The sequence below is a fragment of the Salvelinus alpinus genome, chromosome 7, assembly GCF_045679555.1.
Source record: "Salvelinus alpinus chromosome 7, SLU_Salpinus.1, whole genome shotgun sequence".
NCBI classification, from domain to species: Eukaryota; Metazoa; Chordata; class Actinopteri; order Salmoniformes; family Salmonidae; genus Salvelinus; species Salvelinus alpinus.
In genome coordinates, this window is record NC_092092.1 from 35,458,366 (window position 1) to 35,471,599 (window position 13,234).

Here is a 13,234-nt window from a genome sequence, read left to right on the forward strand (position 1 = left end):
TGTCTGAGGCTATTAGTTACCCCTCAGTCTGATTGACTGCTTGCTCATCAATGAAACCTTTGAGCCAATGTAAGTAGCCCCAATGTGTGTGTGAGAGTGAGAAATAAAGAGAGAGATGAACTGATGAAAATAATTTTGATCATTGGATCAGAGACATTATTGTTGCATTTCAGCAAACTCCATTTACTGAAATGATTCAAACGTTTTACTCTTTAAAAGGCACTTATATTTAATATATTCCAATCCACATACTGTGGAGCCAAAGTAATTGCAAAAAAGGGAGGTGTCATGTGATATGGGTGGTGAGTCACCACACACAGGGTAGTGATTATTTTTCTACCCAGCTGTGTTTATGGTTTATTGATCGATCACTTCTATCAATTATCACCTTGTGTTGTTATTTATCAAAGGACATAAATGTCACTGTTTTCTGTAAAATTGCACCACCAGACAATTTCACTTAGAGGCACCTTTTGAATATGCAGGAATGTCCAGTAGCATCTCAGCATTACCAAAAGTTAATATTTTATTTGCAAAACAACAGATGCAGAGCCTGTAGCATTTTGTAACACAGTGATCCGTAAAACTTTGTATAGGCCTACTATATATAAAGAGGTGTGCACACGGATGCACGCGCACACACACCCAACCTGAGTTCAAAGGCTATTTAGGGTATTTCATTTACTTTCAAAGACATTTGGAAGTAATAATTTGGATATTGTTTCTTTGAAAATACAAGTGGTTGAACATTGAAATGGGTTTGGAAATACACTTGGGAAGTATTAGCATGCATTTGAAACCCTTGAGCCAATGTAAGTAGCCCCAATGTGTGTGTGTGTGTGTGTGAGAGAGAGAGAGAAATAGAGAGAGAGATGAACTGATGAAAATAATTTGGGTTATTGAATACTCAAATACACAAAAGTGTATTTTTAAATACAAGTAATTGAATACTCCATGCATTTGAACCCAGGTCTCTTTGGTCCAAGGGGTATTTGAAATAATGTATTTTGAAAAAACTATTTGAAAATAGTGTCAAATAGTAGGCTATATTTATAGTAAATTGTTTGAAAATACTTTCATATACTTTAAATAGAAGTAGTGGATTCTGACAAATTATTTTAAATACTCACATACACAGAAAATAAGTATTTCAAATCTCTAAATAAAAATATCCAAATACACATGTATACTGAGCAAAAATATAAATGCAACAATTTCAAGGACTTTACAGAGTTACAATTTTTAGAAGGAAATCAGTCAATTGTAATAAATTCATTAGGCCCTAATATATGGATCTCACATGACTGGACAGGGGCTCAGCCATGGGTGGGCCTGGAAGGGCATAGCTGCACCCACTTGGGAGCCAGGCCCACCCACTGGGGAGCCAGACCCAGCCAAGCAGAATGAGTTTTTCCTCACAAAAGGGCTTTATTAGAGACAGAAATACTCCTCAGTTTCATCAGCTCTCCGGGTGGCTGGTCTCAGACGACCCCCGAGGTGAAGAAGCCGGATGAGGAGGTCGTGGGCTGGCGTGGTTACATGTGGTCTGCGGTTGTGAAGCCGGTTGGACGTACTGCCAAATTCTCAAAAAAAAACGTTGGTCTGGTCGACATTCCTGCAGTCAGCATGCCAATTGCATGCTCCCTCAAAACTTGAGACATCTGTGGCATTGTGTTATGTGACAAAACTGCACATTTTAGAGTGGCCTTTTATTGTCCCCAGCACAAGGTGCACCTGTGTAATGGTCATGCCATTTAATCAGCTTGTTGATATGCCACACCTGTCAGGTGGATGGATTATCTTGGCAAAGGAGAAATGCTTACTAACAGGAATGTAAACAAATTTGTGTGAAAAATCTGAGAGAAATAAGCTTTTTGTGCGTATGGAACATTTCTGGAATCTTTTTTTTCAGCTCATTAAACATGAGAACAACCCTTTACATGTTGCGTTTATATTTTTGTTCAGTATATTTCAACCCAGGTTTGAAACACATTATCTCCCCAACATTGCTCAAATGTAAATATCGACTGCTAACAGTGCCATCACCGGTCGCAAAATGTCCTTTCATAGGATATCCGGAGGCAAAGTCATTAATATTCATGAGTTACATTGGGTGATTGGTTGAGCCTTTTTGGGTGTGTGACATCCGACAGATGTGCTGCACAGCCGTCTGTTTATCTTGCTCGCTGGCATAAGCAGAAAGCACGGAACGACTTGGGAAACCCAGCTTCAGCTTAATCAGAGAGGAAAAGGCGAAGCGAGAGGGTTTATTTACTCCATCCAAAATCTGTCCACGAAAATAAGACCACGAAGTAAGGAATTTTTGTATGGAGGTCAATGAGAGCGTGTCGAATTTGATGAACAAAAATGGAATTGCTCATTTGCTACATGAGGCTTATTTGATCTAATAGAAGTTTCATAGTATTTAGGTTGTTACAAATGCACTGATATAAGTGGACACACATGGCATTTTGGCAACTTCAAATGTTTTACTTTATATCAGAGTTGTTCACACGTGCATCTGCACTCTCATTGGCTAGCATGGTCCCACCTGATCTCGCTTCCTCCTGCCTGACTTCCATCTTTGAGGACATGTGTTACGGCTGTCCTCGCTGACAGAAGGTGTGGACCAAAACGCAGAGTGGTTAGTGTTCATACTTTTAATGAAAGTCAACAAAACACTTCAAAATACAAAAACAACCAACGTGACAAAACCGAAACCGTCCTGTGTGGCAACAAAACCTCCACAGGAACAAACACCCACAAAACACAAGTGAAACCCTGGCTGCCTAAGTATGATTAGTAATAAAAGTAATAAAAGTCCCATTATGGTAATGACTGCCCATACTGCTTATTACTTATCAACCATCATTTATTCACTTTACTTTACTTCAATAAAATATTTCAGTTGTTGTGTATATTACATTTGTTTTATTTGATGACTTTATTATTTCATTCCAAGACATCATCTCTACTCATCTCAACCGAGCTGCTGCCTATGCTGTGTGACAAAATCACTAGTTTAGTAGTTCTTCAAAGTAAATAAGGCATTATGACTGCTGAATACTAACTATCAATCACTTAGATCATGTATTTTCAGATAGAGAGAGATACCTCGTGAAGCAACTGCTCACTATCCCTCTCGATCCTGCATTTTTCTCTCTTCTCTTCCTCTCCGTGTCTGTGTGCCCTGCATAGACCAGACAAGTAGGTGAGCAATGGATTATGGTCATTGTAGTTAATTAGCACGTTTTCTGCGCTAAACTAAATATCCCTAAAACATTGCACAATTTGGGCTTGATCTGATTTATCTCTAGAGATACTGCGCATTGAGCTCAGAAGAAAATGAACGAAATGGAATTCAAAATAATTGAACCGACGTCGGTCAATTAGTTGTTTCTGAAAAACAAATGTTGGTTAATCATGCAGCACTAGTCATGGCCACTGCCTAGCCAGTAAGCTAGGTAGCTACATTTAAGTAATTTAGCTAGCCTTCTAAATGCGGTGGTCAGTGGATAAACTAACAATTAGTTGAACATATGTCTGAAAATGAACTAGTTGCCAGTTATTGTTGCCCAGAGTCTAGCTAGCGGCGTCATTTGGCGTCCACAATTAGCTAACTGTTAGCTTGCTAGTTGGCTACTGCCTGGCCAGTGTGAGACAGCATGCTGGCTAGCTACATTTCAGTCAGTAGCTATCTTTCTAAATAATGCGGTGGTCACTGGATAAACTAGCTATGAGTTGAAAATATTTTGGTAAAAACAAACTAGTAGCCAATTGTTGTTGCCATTGGTGGAAATGTATCTAATCAGCTGGCTCTGAAGCCTATGTGAAATGTCTATGTATGTCCCCATGAGCCTCCGAATCTAGATGCAGTCTAGCTAACGCTAGCTAGCATTGCTAGCTGAGCTGTTTTATAAGAAAACGTCTGAGGTGCCTAGATTCCTGTAGCTAGCTAACAAACCCTCCTCTGCAACAATGTTATTGGGGTGCGGGAATATTATTTATTTTCATTTTAAGATAACTGTCATTGAAGTTGGTGGTTACTACTGGTTTTAGATCCGAGGGGAGATAAATAGTCTGTCATTGTTTTGTGTTTTGAAGTGCTCAGAAGGATGCCACGCCCCCAATAAGGCTCAAACAATCACCTGAAGGATAATAATGACTTTGCCTCTGGGTATCCTGCTAAAGAAAATTTCATTCACTGGTCAACCTGACTTTGTCATTCAGCACATCTAACAAAGGGGATCGTACTATGATTGACAAAATGGGAGCATAAGGCAGTTATCACTCCAGAATAGATCATCTGGTCCATCCTTATCTCCACTGGGAGTATTGTGTTTCAGAGGAGTCAGGCAGGGCAGACATTAGTCACCTCCTTCCTGTAATGCATACAGATTCTCTCATTGAAACCAGAGATGGTCTCTAAGGGAACACAGGATGTTTCAAAATCAATATTGTTTGCCTCAATCGCCTGGCCAGCAGAAATTATGGACCGATGGACTGCAGAGCAGAGCAGAGCACTCACGCCAAGGCCCCATACTGTTGGACAGACAAAAGAGCAAAGAGGTTAAAGTTGTGGTACAGGTCAATTGTTTTAATGGAGCAATGGACAGGACAAAAATAAAGTATACACACAATACAGGACAAAACAATGGACACTAATACAGTACATACAGAGACAATAAAGTAAAGTGATGGACACACATGGATCATCCCACCAATAAAGTGCCTTTTGGGAAGTGTAATTATTATTATTTTTTTCAGAAAATGTTTACATTCTGTCATAAAGAGCAGATGTTCAACTTCATAAAAACATGTGTCTATCTGCTAATTAAGCACCAATTAGTAACAGGGCTGACCCTAACAAGGTTGACGATTTCATCTTAAATCAGCCATAAATCCCCTTGTAACATGGGAATAGTTTGACCATATTAAAACGAGTTCTGGTACAGGGTTGACTTTAAAATGAGGGACAGACAAAAATGTATCACATAAATAAAATAAATAAAAAATCTCCAGAAATGACTATGTTAAAGCAATAGCATAATTGGGGCTTTACAATGATGCTGAAAACTTGCAGACATAGTGGTCAAAGGGACGCAAAAGGCACTATGTGGAATAACCCACATATTATCGGTACATACACAATTCACTTTACACATTTTGAGGAAATTGGTCAGAGGTTATTGGAAGGTGTTTATTTTTAGGACTGTTCTCTCACTTTGTCTTCTGAGCTGTAACAGATTTACCTGGTATAATTACTGTACCAGGGGATGAAACAGATGCCTCTTCATCACAGCTCCCCATATTGCTAAAGCTCTTGAAAAACTTGATGTTATTCATGCCTGGATGTCTGCTATTCTCACAAGGCTTTGAAGAGAGTAGAGACAGAAGCCTGGAGATTCAAAGCCACAGCCAGACATTGTCCAGATTACTGAAATGTGGCTCTAATGCCTTTTTAACTAAACTTGGCGCACATTACTAAACATTTTTCTAGGCATTTTAAAGCATAACTGTTAGAGTAGCTAGACCTTCTGTAGATTGAGAGGAATTATTCTCTGTCAGCGCTGTGCAGTGACTGATGGGCACTTTTCCAGATGGTCACTGAAGGAGATCTCTCAAGGCAAATGCTTAAAGGTCCAATGCAGCCATTTTTATCTCAATATCAAATCAGTTCTGGGTAACAATTAAGTACTTTATTGTGATTGTTTTCAATTAAAATGGTCAAAAATGAGCAACAATAGCTTCTGAGCAAAGAGCCATTTCTCAAGCAAGAATTTTGCTATGACTGTCTGGTTGTGGTCTGAGTGGGGAGGGGAAAAATGAAGACGAGTTGGAATTGGCAGAGAGGTTTGGAACTCTCTTTCTTATTGGTCAATTCACTAATTTACCGTCTGATGATGTCACCAGGCAGGCCAAAACTCCATCACACCAAAACAGGCAGAAATTTCAGGCAGACCTTTCAAACAGCTCTTGCACTAGAAGGGCAAAATTATCATACATTTCTAATTTTCGCAGTATTATTCCAACCTCGCAATGTGGAAATATATCTTAAACACAGGAAAATCACGTTTTTGACGACAAACTGTGCCTGAAACCATCAGCAACCTATCCCGATGATGGGGTTTTGGATCAAATTAGATCATCCCTCCCTTAGTTCTCCTTTTCCATCTACCACTGTCTTTCTGCCTCAATTTCTCTATCTCCGTTTTATTTTTCCCATCCTTATCTGGCTCTTATCTCTCTCACCCTCTATCTTTCTCTTTCTTGTGTCTTATACCCTTCTCACTCTCTCCCCTCTCTGTCTCTCACTCTCTCTTTTCGTTGTCCCTCTCACTCTTTCTGTCTGCGTGTAAGGAGTGGGGCACAGCTGAAAAGGTCAGAGCACGTGTATCATATTATTTTAGATGTGGCAATAAGAAATTGTCAAGGAGGATAAGCTGCAATGTGTAGCTCTCTAGGAGAGGGGGGGGGGCGAATAAAATAAGAATTGTGGGCAGGCAGCCATAAAATGTAAGATGAATTTGGAGAAATTCAGAGGGAGAAATTATTATCGCTTGAAAAATAGTGAACAACTCTTTGAGAAGCTGCTGAATCAGGAGTGTTTTCAGATTTTTTAAATAATAAACAAAGATTTACATATTGAATACTTGAATATAGGTTACTGATATCCTTGCTGATTCATGTAATACAGTGTTATTATGCAGAGTCATGTTTTCCCTTTCATATTGGTAATCGTAATTGAATGCATAAATTATGATTATGACTTTAATTTTAGCACCCAACAACCTTATAAAGATTTAGCTCTATGCTATATTATGTAAGGCGTCCCTGTTGAATTATCAATCGGAAGACATGAATCACAAAACTGAAACAATGTGCAATACATACTGTATTTGCATTGTTACATACAGTAATACAGTAATAGTGTGTGTGATAAAGAAGGGTGTGCCACCCTGAGCCCAGACTCACATCACAGTGTTCAGTCAGGCAGAGCTCAATAATGGTGCCACCCTGTCTCGCCTTCCTATAATATACTCTCCACACGCTCTATTGAGAGGAAGGGCTGGGCGGCCTGCCATGTGATCTATTCCACTACTGCCCATTCAACAGTGCTGCAGCTACTTTGAAGTCATTAGGACCCTACTCAGCCTACAATTGACTTTTGTCTGAGAAGTGCATCAAGAATCAACAACCCTATAGTTTGTACTGTACGTATTAAGGCTTTTTGAGGAGAGATGCTCAACACTTTTATCACACTACTTATAGGCTACTACCAAGCTTTCTATATTTTTGATCATGCTGCTTTTTTCAGTCTGCTTTTGAGTCACTTGTTTTTGGTTGTTGGTTTGAACTACATTGATAGGTCTTCAGTACAAAATATGAGTGTTTGTAGATAATATCTTATGATTAGATAATATCTCATGTTTATGTCTGCGTAGAGCTCTCTACCACTAGGTATGATCATATCAATAGAGTTAGAGAGATTTCCAAGCACACAGTTTGTCTCACCCCCATCGAAGAACCATTATAGGATAAGTAGCAGCCAGCCATTATGTCATGTATAATTTATTTACTTAAATGACAGCCCTTCTGGTGTTCAATGTACTCACACACTATCACCTATGACCCATTAATACCCATGTTGTTTTACTGCAGTAATTGAGAACCAGACTTCTAGTGCAATTAGCAACCATCCTCCCCTCTACCACTGCTTCAGCTGCTCACCAGTGAGATATTGCCTAAGGCATCAAACGCATTTCATCATCCTCCTATTTCACTGACTCACTCTGAGAGGCAGGCATATGATATGAAGTTTCCTTTGGCAGATTCACCCCAATAAATCAAAAGAGTTGTTTTGTAGCTTACAGTATGCTTGTCTCCTCTTTCTCAGAGGACAGGGATGACACAGAGAGAGAGGGAGAGAGAGAGAGGAGAACTGTTTCACATCACTACAGGGGCCTCCTCCAGTCAATAAACATCAGAAAAAAGACCAGCCTTCCTCTCACTGCCTTTTCAGAAGAGCACATTAATATTCAGAGATGCCTCAAGGAGCAGAAATAGAAAGACGCGGAGGAAGATCAATAAAGGAAAGCTACCTCCGTGTCCCTATATTGCTGAGCACAACGGGGGACTGATTGGTTGCTGATACTTTTAGACAAGTTGTTGTGACATTTGATGCCTTGAACCTACGCTTGAGGCACTGTACCAAGCATGGCACTCTGTTACATTTTGAATACAATTCTAGTTGTTTTGTAGGCATTATCTGACATAAATAGGCAGCATGTCCTTGAGATTGAAACTTTGTATGAAAACTGAAATAAGTGTAAGTCTTGATTACATCTGCTCTGTACAGACACACGCATACACACACAAACGCTAGTACACGCACGCTGCACCCATGTACATTGTAATATTGCTGTATAGTGGCATTATACCTGTTGTATTGTAGTGGTGTAATTATGTTATACGATGTACTGTTTTAGCTTTTGTTTTATGTGTGATGTACTGTAAGTGCCTTAATGTGTTTGGACCCCAGGAAGAGTAGCTGCTGCCTTGGTCGCAGCTAATGGTTATCCCTAAAAAAATACAAATACAAATCTGCTCTACCTTTGGGTTCAAACGAATGTAATTGTCTCAAACTAACCTCATTATTTTACCAAATTACAGTAAAGATGTTCATCCTGAGTTAGTTAATCCTGTCGGTCTGCTTTCTGACCCAACGTCATCAGTATGTTCCACACAGCATGGGCTTGGCTTTCAAAACCTCATTAAACAAGCAGTCTTTGGCCAAAGAGGATAGAGCTGACTGAGAGAATGTAGCAAATTGCTCCATTCGGCCACGGTGGATTTCTCCATGTCAGTGTTTCAGTGCGAGGTTGTCATTCCAGCTATCACCCAGAGCAGCTGAGACCAGTCAAGGGACACCCTACAACAACCCCCTCAGACTGGACACCACAAATGGTTAACCTTATGAATGCAAAATGTCAAAATGCATTTAACTGTCGCACAAAGTGCAACAACACAGCAGTGCTTTATGTTACGAGATAAGTGATGAATGGAAGTTTTGTTTTAAACGAACGTCTGATCAAATGCTGGACAAACTTTATTAAATACACCTTACCCTTGTTAGTCTCAGAGTTTCCTCTCAGGTTGATTAATGTGACCTGGGTTCCTCACACCCTAAATCAGATAACAGTGATTAAGTGTCTATCAGATAAGTGATTGGATATCACCGCCAGAGAGTCACACTGCAAGCCAACCCGGTTTCTTATCTATAATGTTCATATGCAGGAAAACATTTTCCAAGGTAGGGACACTTTGGAATGACTGATTTGTTTCTTTAGCATTTTCCATGTGTGTCAGAGCCGAGATGCCCAGTAGATATGCTTTACTGGGACATACAGACACGAAGTGTTCTGATGTATTGTGACAGGCCAGGAGGGAACCATTATAGCCATCTGTCACACAGTACCTTAATAAACAGGAAGCTGTCATCTAACATCCTGTTGACTTCCTCCCATGCCACTTCCTTTTGATATCAGCTCTGCCCTGTGATGGATGGCTCCATTTTGGTATATATGTATGTAACATCAAACAAAAATATGGATGAAACACACATGGACTTTTTTCTGAGGACTTTAACAATTACTGTATGCAGAATTCATAGTATCTCAATGCCGATGTTTTCCTAAGTGTATGAAATGTTGAGATGTACACAGCATTCATGGATGTTATATGTCTAACTACATGGTTGAGTTGATAAACAATGCCTGGTCAGGGATGTCCTTGTGGTTTTCTGTTTGAATGAGCATGGCGCCAGAGGAGGTCACCCAGAGTAATAATGCCACAACCCTATAGAAACAAATGTTCAGTAACACCAAGTGGAAAACAACAGACACTCCAAAGGACAGATGGGATCTGGGATCTACAGAAGGGGCCGAATTTCTCGCAAGGCTGCCTCATTATTACGTCATTCAGATTAATGAGGTAATGCTGAGGAAATGTTTAAGGCAGTTTTCTCACTTTTTGGTTCAAGTGAGCCACCAGTAAAGGTACCACCACTCACTACTTACGGGCGTATCTGTTCAACCGCACGGGGGCGCTAGAGAGTCAATAAGACGTGACAGACTGCTGGAGGTCTGGACAAACAATGTGACATGCAATGTTTTTCCATGTCTACAGGATAACACTGACATGCACAATTTATTGAATGCATCAGTAATGGAATGAGTGGCACACAGCCTTGGGAGACACAAACCAATTATTTGTGCGGAAATGAAAAATGTCTGCCAGTGGAAAGAAATGGGCAAAAGCAATTATGCACAAAACATAGATCAACGACACTGCCAATGTTTCATTAAATTCACAATTGTTGAGGCCAAATATGGATACCAATGTTTGGCACGAATAATAGGTTTCTTATAATTACATATTGTTTACCAAAACCTGGGTTATGTGACATGATATTAGGGGAGACCGGGATGGTTGCAACACCATTTTTGTCAATTTCTCAGAGATTGTTAGAGCTACTTCATTCAAAATGTGATAGGAACAACTTCCATCTGTCTGCTACAAATTGGTATTGGTATTATCACTAAATCCAACAGACAAGGTGTGACTTTGGCTCAAATGCAAGGAGAGTTCAATTGTAACAGGGCTTAGGGTGAAATGTAACACTATGAAAAAATGCTTGAATCATGACATGCAACAAGATATTGAAAGCCTTTATTGAGAACATGAGAACAACATTGCCATGTTAAACATTTTGTGTGGCAGAAATAATCATTTGAGCTGTTCAAACTTTAGCATTGCTAACTTACGCCAAGTATATCTACACAAACTGGTTATATACCTGAAATAAGTTTGGTGAATCTAACTACAAAGCAGGTGATGCCGTCACAAAAAAAAAGACTCTGTTACTTCAAAATGTGATTTTTGTCAATCAAATTTGCAGAGTTTATCACAGGGTATTGCTTCGTCACATGAGGGTTGCGGACTAAACTGAACATGTGCAGTGAGTCACATGATTTTAGCTTGTTCCTGATTGGAGTATTTGAGAGTGTTACAACTATCCCGTGTTACAATCATGCCCGGTCTCACCTACTTCTTATTCATCCCAGCTAGGAGGCCAACTCTGATTAGTGGTGTGGATGTGAACAGCTAGACAGAGAAACACCTGGTAAAAACCCTGAGAGGGTAAAAGCGTACTAAGCAGGGAGACTCTGCCTGCCTATGTAATCTAGGTGATATGTCACTCAAACAAACAAGACGAAACAGCAAACACTGTGGCACGACAACATGGCATCTCAGAAGCTTGTTTACCTGCAGTCTATCACTGACAAATGGTGGATAGTGTCACACTACAACTTTGGTGATATTATTTTTGCGGAATAGAATAACAGAATATATAGCTCTCGCTGTCAAAGTACTACACATTCATTTAATTTACTTTATACCCATGTAATTGTGGCCCTATCTCTTAAACAGGAAAACACATACAGTACCAGTCAAAAGTGTGGACACCTACTCATTCAAGGGTTTTTCTTCATTTTTACTATTTTCTACGTTGTAGAATAATGATGAAGACATCAAAACTATGAAATAACACATATTATGGAATCATGTCGGAACAAAAAAAGTTTTTAACAAATCAAAATATATTTTAGATTTTAAATTCTTCAAAGTAGCCACCCTTTGCCTTGATGACAGCTTTGCATGCTCTTGGCATTCTCTCAACCAGTTTCATGAGGTAGTCACCTGGAATGCATTTCAATTAACAGGTGTGCTTTGTTAAAAGCTAATTTGTGGAATTTCTTTCCTTGTTATTGCGTTTGATCCAATAAGTTGTGTTGTGACAAGGTAGGGGTGGTATACAGAAGATAGCCCTATTTGGTAAAATACCAAGTCGATATTATGGCAAGAACAGCTCAAATAAGCAAAGAGCATTGACAGTCCATCATTACTTTAAGACATGGTCAGTCAATACGGAAAAAATGTACTTTGAAAGTTTCTTCTAGTGCAGTCACAAAAACCATCAAGCGCTATGATGAAACTGGCTGTCATGACGACCGCCATAGGAAAGCAAGACCCAAGTTCATTAGAGTTACCAGCCTCAGAAATAAGTTCAAGTAACAGACACATCACAACATCAACTGTTTAGAGGAGACTGCGTGAATCAGGCCTTCATGGTCGAATTGCTGCAAAGAAACCACTACTAAAGGACACCAATAATAAGAAGAGACTTGCTTGTGCCAAGAAACACGAGCAATGGACATTAGACCAGTGAAAATCTGTCCTTTGGTCTGATGAGTCCAAATTTGAGATTTTTGATTCCAACCGCCATGTCTTTTTGAGACGCAGAGTAGGTGAACAGATGATCTCTGGATGTGTGGTTCCCACCATGAAGCATGGAGGAGGAGGTGTGATGGTGCTTTGCTGGTGACACTGTCAGTGATTTATTGAGAATTCAAGAAACACTTAACCAGCATGACTACCACAGCATTCTGCAACGATATACCATCCCATCTGGTTTGCGACTATCATTTGTTTTTCAACAGGACAATGACCCAGCACACCTCCAGCCTGTGTAAGGGTTATTTGACCAAGAAGGAGAGTGATGGAGTGCTGCATCAGATGATCTGTTCTCCACAATCACCCAACCTCAACCCAATTGAGATGGTTTGGGATGAGTTGGACCACAGAGTGAAGAAAAAGCACCCAACAAGTACTCAGCGTATGTGGGAACTCCTTCAAGACTGTTGGAAAAGTATTCCAGGTGAAGCTGGTTGAGAGAATGCCAAGCGTGTGCATAGTTGTCATCAAGGCAAAGGGTGACTACTTTGGAGAATCTCTCAAATATAAAATATATTTTGATTTGTTTAACACTTTTTTGGTTATTACGTGATTCCAGAATATGTGTTATGTCATACTTTAGATGTCTTCACTATTATTATACAATGTATAAAATAGTACAAATAAAGTAAAACCTTTGAATGAGTAGGCGTGTCCAAACTTTTGACTGCTACTGTATTCCTGAGTCAAAAGTTATGGTTAATACCGTGATTTAATATTACAAAAAATAATCGTATTGACTTGAGAGTATATAATGTGGTGTTTTAGTTAAGTGAGCAGTGAGTCTGTGTCTGGCTGAGAGCACCATGATCTTGTTGTCCCTGGTCAAAGGGCTCCTCTCTCTGCAGGCAGAGCGGCAGAGAGAGAGATAGGGCTG